The following is a 7,476-nucleotide window of genomic DNA, read 5'->3' on the forward strand; positions in this document are numbered from 1 at the left end:
CTCCCCTCTTCATTTTCAAACTGTCCCCCTTTGTTCTATTATCATGTCCAACGCTGAGCTGGGTCTCCCCAAAATTCTCCCGAGGCAGCCTGGGAGCCTGGGGCACTTTTTGGGGACACAACAGGGGGGAAACACAGAAATGAGCCAGAGCTCAGTGCCCTGAGCCTGCAGCACCCACAGCTCCGGGTCACAGCCCCGGGGCCCTGGGACACACCGGGGCCAGGCTGGAAGGACAGGAGCTGCCAGAGGGCAGGGATGGRTGGGATATTGGGCAGGAATYGTTCCCTGGGAGGGTGGGGAGGCCCTGCATGCCACCCCCTGTGCCACCCCAGCCAGGATCACGGCGTTCCAGGAGCTGCCACCAGTCTGTGGGGATCAGCCATGCCTGAGCCTCCTGTGCCAAGGACAAAACCCTTTTTTTTCCCCGTTTTTTAAAATTCCTTTAGCCAGTGCCAAACACCCTCAGGTCCAGGTGATTCTGCACTGCTGGGGGTGGCTCTGCTGGGGTGCCTGGAGCGGGGCAAAACCCCAACCTCGAGGAGTGCAGGGGGTTTGGGAGGGATGTGGGATCGGGGACAGCTGGGCCAGCACCACCTCTAATAATGGAAATACGGTCAGGAACCAGGGTTCAAAACATCTCCCAGATGTGTGGGTGAGGGAGGACACACTGGGGTTTATTTACAGCAGGAACTACACAGATACAGATGAAAACATCACAAAAACTCAAATAATACTGATATTTCGATTTTTTCACCCATGCTGCTCCCCTGCCTGTCCCTCTAACCCTGTATTGATGTGTTCTGCACGTCCCTCCTCGCTATTCACTGCAGGAAATGGCATCACAGCAGGAATGGTGAAGCTGAAGTGTCCAAGGGTGTTATTTGTGCCCAGGGGCATGTCAGTCAGCAAAGCTCCACACTGGGGGGCCTGGATCCGGGATGGGATGGGATCCATGGGATGGGATCCACGGGATGAAGGAGCTCCATGCATCACCTCCCAGATTGTGCTTGGAGCAGTTTATCTATTCCCTTCCTCCACGAGGCTTTCCCGGGGATTGCAGCTCCATTTGCCCATTCCCGGCGGAGCTGTCAGGACTCCAGGAAACCCTTCCCGGTGTGTCTGGGAGCGCTCTGTGCCGCTGGGGTGTTTCAGTTTGCTCAGGGACAGCCAGGGCTGGCAGCTGCGGGGCACGAACCTCCCCCAAACACCAGGTCCAGGATTCTCACAGGGTGTTTGGCACCTGAGAGCTCTTTCCAAGGTGGGTGGGAGACTCCCCATTGCTCTGAAGGCTTTCATTTGGAATCAGGGGTTTTCTCCAGTGTGAGTTTTACCTCAAACCAGCATGTCCAGGGCAGCAGTAGGTGGAGCTCCATGGCCCAGGGGACTCCGAGCTGGCTGGATAAAAGAAATTATTTCTCCGGCAGCTGCAGTATTTTGCGGGGCGTTGGGACCCTCTGTTCTCCCCTCTTTCCCCTGCTGGAGCAGCACCGCTGCAGAGCCCGTGGAGGAGACGGATCCTGGGGGAAGTGTCTGGAGGATCTGGAGATGAAGGGGCTCTCAGTCAACATTCCCTTGTATTTCCCTCCTCTCTGCAGCTTCCTCGGAGCTCGGCATACCCGTGTCCCGCCCCGCGGTGTGCCCGGGGCCGGGCAGGGGCTGTCCCGGCGGGGAGGGGTCCCGGTGGTTGTCCCGGTGCCGCTCGGCGGTGGCAGAGAGTGAGTCACGGCGCAGAAATGGCCCGGGGCTGCTCCTTTGGAACCCGTGCCCAGCTCCAGCGAGCACGCTGGGACTGGTCCGGGCAGAGCTGCCAACTGGGATAATGGTTCGGCATCCCCGGCACGGCTCCTGCTCGGGCTCTCCCTCCGCTTTTCCCCTCTAATGGCCAGCCTGGCTCAGCGGGGCGGTCCCAATGCCATCCCCGGCCTGGAGGCTTTGGGATGAGCAGAGGCAGCAGAGTGTCGCCGGAGAAATGTGTCCTCGCAGCGAGGAACAGCCTGGGAACGGCAAAGGATGGACACCAGGGTGGTTCAGCTGGAGCTGGTGGGCAAACGGGGCTTTGATCCCATCGTATCGCTTTGGCTGCCCCTTCTCCGCTCCTTCCGCCTCGCTGGGCTACAGCAAAATTTGCTTTGCAAATGCGGGAGAGCACAGCTTCCTCCTCCCCAAACAGAAATTAATGCGAGTGCGGGAGGTTTGGTGTGAAAAGCGTAGTTCCCAGAATCTCGGGTTGGGGAAACTGGGAGAGTTTGGGTGTTTCCCTGATCTTCCCTCTGCTGCTTTCCGGAGAGGTATTTGCAGGGTGGCTGCAAGAGATGGGGTTTAGGGAGTGGATCCCACTGTGCAGCGGTTTGGTGTGGGTTTAGGGAATGGATCCCCTCAGTGGAGCGGTTTGCTGTGGGTTTAGGGAGTGGATCCCACTCGTGGAGCCATTTGCTGTGGGTTTACAGAGAGGATCCTGTCAGTGGTTTGCTGTGGATTATGGGAGTGGATCCCACCTACGGAGGTGTTTGCTGTGGGTTTAGGGAGTGGATCCCACCAGGCTCATCCCCTCCAGGGCACAGAGCAGTGCTGGGGCAGGCTCTGGGATCCTGGAGCCCCAGCCATGGCTCTCGTCCACCCTGCACTATTAATAACCCCCTGTGAGGCTGCCAGGCCGGAGGAAACGGAGGAAATGAAGTTAATACATGGAAATGTTTCCTTGTTTTCCCACTTGGTGCTCGGGGCCGGCCTGTTGCTCCCTGTCATTCTCATCCAGCCCAGGCTGTGGTTGGGCTCAGGGGCTGGGTGGTGGCTCTGGGAGAAAACAGTTTGGGAAAAAGTGTTGAAGAATGGGGCTGCAAGAGGAACAAAGGTGTTTTAAGGCATATTTGAGCTGCTTAGAAAGAGGCAGGGAGGCAGAGAGGGCTGTTCTTTGGGGTGAAGGGGGAAGAGGCACCTTTCCTTGTGGATTTGGGGCCGGTCCGTGCGGGATGTGAAGGCTGGAAAAGCAGCCCGTGCCGCGGGGGCGGGCTGTGCGGGGCCGGGGCTGTGCGGGGCCGGGGCTGTGCGGGGCCGGGCTGTGCGGGGCCGGGCTGTGCGGGGCCGGGGCTGTGCGGGGCCGGGCTGTGCGGGGCCGGGCTGCCGCTCCGTGACTCAGCCCCACCGCACTTCCCACACCGGCACATCCCTTCCTGCGGGTACCGGCACGGGCTGTGCCCGCTCTGCCGCCGACGCGCTCGCTGAAACCCCCTGGCTAAACACTCCCCCTCAGCCCTCTTTCCCACCTCTCGGCGTTATTCCTGCCCTCTCCAGGGGGATGCGGCTGCCCGGGGGATGCTGTCCCCTGGCTCTGACCCCAGGCACACCTCGAGGCTTCATCCCAAAAGCTCCTCCCGCAAATCCCAAAGCCCGGCGCAGGGCGGAGCACGGGCTCCGTCTCCCATCGGCGTGGGGCGGATTTGGGGGATGTGCTAACTCTTGTTGCTGTTTGCTCCTCTGCCAGTTGGTTTCTTGTTGAGACAAGATCCTTCTCAGYGCGTTCCTGGGTGGAGCAGAGCCATTGGGATGGAGCTGAGCCATCGGGATGGRGCTGGAGTCAAGGACATTCTCTGGGATGGAAGGAGACCCCTGCAGTRGATGAAACCTCCACGGAAGGACCAGCACATCAGCTCCGCAAAGCACCGGCCAGGGAAATGGAGACACCACGAAACATCCCGCAAACTCTGCTGAGTTATAGAGACCCAGCCAGGAAATGCAGCAGGCAGGATTTCCGGGAAGCAGAGCAGGTCCAGGGATGTGCCCCACGCTCAGCTCTCACCTCGGGGAGTTGCTCCTTTCCTCCAGGTTGCCCACCCTGAATTCCTTCCGTGGCTTGTCACCGCTGGACTCTCGCGTTGCGGATGATGCTGGGAGAGTTCCCGTGCTGGTCCCGGAATGCACTCCCAGGCTCTGTCCCTCCCTAAAGAATTACCCTGCAGAGATATGARCCAGGCCCAGGGCGAGGAGTCAGCCCTGAACGAGCGCTGGGTGCTGCAAGGGGATGAGGAGCACAATGAGCCCTCATTAGAGCACCAATCAGGCGTTAATGAGTGCGGTTGAGTGATGAGCAGAGCTTTTCTCTGCCGCATCCTCCAGACATTGAAACTTTAAACGGAAGAAAAACCAGTCTCTGTCTCCGGCTGTGGGCGGAGCTGCCTTATCTTATCTCTGGGGAGCCAAGCCCTGGGTGATGGGTGCCAATGCCGGGGTGAGGGYACCCGTGCCTTGCCCAGGCCGGGGACACCTCCTCCTGCAGCCCAGGCTAGTGGGGTTGGAGCCTAAAGGGCTGAGCCTTATTTAAAATGTGGAATCAGTGCTGCTGCCAGGCAGGAGCCTCCCCCAAACACCAGGTCCAGGATTTTCAGAGGGTGTTTGGCACCTGGCAAGTGGCTCCAGCTCTCTGGTCTCCACTTGGCATCACACAGGCTCAAGAGAAGCTGTCCCCATCCGTGCCCCCGAGCTCCTCAGGGCCACCTCACCCGGCCTATGGGCCACTTCACCAGTTAATTGTGAGCTCTCCAGGTGGGTATTGGGCTGACCCACGCAGTGCCTCCCTCCTTTCACCAGGATYGCCCCAGTTTGAGCCTCCCCTGCCCAGTTACAGGTGTTTGTCCATCCTACGAGTCACAGGGAACACCAGAAAAACAAGGTGGGGAAATTGCCTGTTTTTAGGAGAATGTGTTTGGATTCGATTCCCAAGGTGGGGTGGGTGGGTGTTTCTCTCCCCAAGCAGCCCCTGTGCCATGGTGGGGGCTCGAGGGGAGTTCCTGGGATTCCCTGCCTGGATCAGGGCATGGCAAAACTGCAGCCTGTGCCTACTTGGGAGCTCTGATGTGGTGTCCAGCTGGGTACCAGTGGTGGGAGGGTGCTGGGACCAGGGGTCCTGTCTCAGCTGGAACYGTTTAAGCTAAATTAAATCGGAAATGAAAGGAGGCAAGGGACTGCTGGGAGCTTATAAAGGTAAAAACTAAGGAATAAATGAGGATTATGGAAGTGCTTAACCCTTCTGAGCAGGGGAATGAGCCTGTAGCACCTGATCATGGGGTCTGAATAAAAAATGAGGATCTGAGGGTCCATAATCTCGTGTTTTCATGAATTCAGTGCACACATCACGCATGGAGAGGTGTGAGGCTGACAGCAGGTTGGCCACAGAGAGTGGCAAGGACTCCAGGCATGGGATGGGTGACACCATGGCAGTCCCTGCCCTGGGCATCTGCCAGAAGARGCTTAGCAAGACCCATTTCTTCTCAACCCACTCCTGGCCAAAGCCAGCTGTAAATCTCAACCTCTGYAGAAACCTGGGGTCTCCTCCACAGGGCAGCTGCAGTTCAGAGGGGCTGAGCACCCCCAGCCATCCCAGCATGGAACAGTTGGGATGTCTCAATCATATTTAATCACGTTTTCTGACTCCTTCATCACTGCAGAGACTTTGTTTGGGTTTCCAATACTCTGCTTATTCCTTATCACTTTTGTTTTGTGTTTTTCGCACTTCAGAGATATTTAAGGAGTCGTGTTTAGATGGCCCTGTGGCAATTGTGTCCTTGGCTGGCACTGGAAGCAAAGCATCTGCTGGGGGAGAGATGAGGAGGGAGGAAGGGACTCTGACAGGGGAGRCCACCCCATGGACCTGTTTGGTGGGTTTAAAATTTCAGGGTTGATATATCATAAAAGCATGGAAAAGGGGGGGAAATTAGGGGGAAAAAGCGCTGGTGGCTGTGAGGTGTTACCCTCATCCCTCTGGGCATGGCAGTGTTGCTGCCCCTGGATTTCTTGCTTATTGTGATTTTTCTTTTTCTTCCCCCTTTTATTTTTTTCTATTTTATTTTTTTTCAATGCAGTTGAACGTTTTCTTCAAGCCCAGCTCATGCAGCTCTGTGACCCCCTCAGATTTTCACCTTTCCTGGAAAAAATAGCTGTTAGCTGCTTCCCACGAGGARGAAAACAGGAGATGACACAACTTAATGCTCCAAGGGGGAATAGAAAATGCAGTTTGCAGCAGAGTCCCCRTTTCCCCAGTCGCAGGTGTCTGATCCTCGGGACAGCAGCACTGTGGGTGCTTCCCATTGTGCCAGGAGTTTTTAGCATGGAACCCCTGTGTGGCACCAGCAGGGCTGGGATTTCCTTGGGGGTACCTCAGCCACCAAAAATGAAAATAGCCTCAAACACTGCCCTGCTGCGATGCTGCTCCATCAGAGAAGGAACTGAGATGGAATTCTGGCTCTCAGATTAATTCCCCGTGAATGGGCCAAAGGCACATYGGAAGTTAAAGTTTCTTGCTGCCTGCACCTGAATTTCAAGTGTTTTCTCTGCCTTTGATGCATCATTGAAACCATTGGAAAAACAGGTGGAAAACTCTGCACTGGTGCTGCTCCACGGAGTGATGGATACGATGCTCCTGATTAAGATTTAATTGTGGTTGTCCTGTTAATAACAGCCTCATTCTGTGGCACACACCTGCCTCTCCATGGGAAACACTGATAATATAACTTAAAACACCAATTACACGCGATGGAAAAGCGGCAATTAAATCCACTAAGCCTTGTATAAATAATTCTTTCATTTCCCTGTAATATTTTTAATGTCATAAAGCATTCTTTTCTTCTTAAAACAAAAGCAGGTTTTTAATTTGTGTGCTCTCCCATTTATCCATGTGGGAACACCTGTGATTCGGGATGGAGAACACTCCCGCGTCTGCAGGGATTTACGGAGAGAAGGATGCATGGCCAGGGTGGGAAAACCTTGCCTCGTTGTTTTAAGTTTTCAGTGTTTAAAAAACGTGTGGATGTGGCACTTGGGRACAWGGGTCAGGGGTGGCCTTGGCAGTGCTGGGGGAACGGCTGGACTCGATGGTCTGARAGGGCTTTTCCAGCTATAAAKATKCCGTGGTTCTGTGGGGAAGGGGCTGCTAAAGCTCGGTGCCGTTCCTGCAGGTTCGTGTGCCATCAGGTCTGGTTTGAAGCACCTGATCAGAGCCAAACGAGCCGGGTGTGCCCAGGCGGGTCTGTGGATGTGCAGGTCTCCTCTGCATGCAGGGGAACGGGTCTTCCTCCCAGAGACGGGGAACAAAAGAAGCTGCAAAGGAGATAATAGCCTGTGATAGYAACTCCATTCGGGAACAAGAAACCGGGATAAAAGCGAGGCAGTTTTTAATTCCCGCGTGTGGGCTGTTCAATAGCGATGGAGGAGCTGCTGTTGGGTGGTCTGGGTGTGCCCGAGGCCGAGTGTCACCCTGCCACCATGGCCGGGTTGGGTTGGAAGGAGCTCGGGGATGATCCCCGGGCAGGGGCCGGAGCTGGCCGGGCACCTTTTGGGGGACAGACCCCGGGGCCCTCAGTGCCCCCTCCTGCGCCTCAGCCTGCGGGGGCAGGGGGTGCCGGGGTGCGTGGGACGGGACGGGGCCGCGGCCGCGCTTCCTCCGATTGTTCTTCTCGCCGGAGCGGGGCGGGGGCAGCGGGACAC

Source organism: Malurus melanocephalus, unplaced genomic scaffold, assembly GCF_030028575.1.
Source record: "Malurus melanocephalus ecotype Western Australia unplaced genomic scaffold, MMel_1.1 scaffold_692, whole genome shotgun sequence".
Lineage (NCBI taxonomy): Eukaryota > Metazoa > Chordata > Aves > Passeriformes > Maluridae > Malurus > Malurus melanocephalus.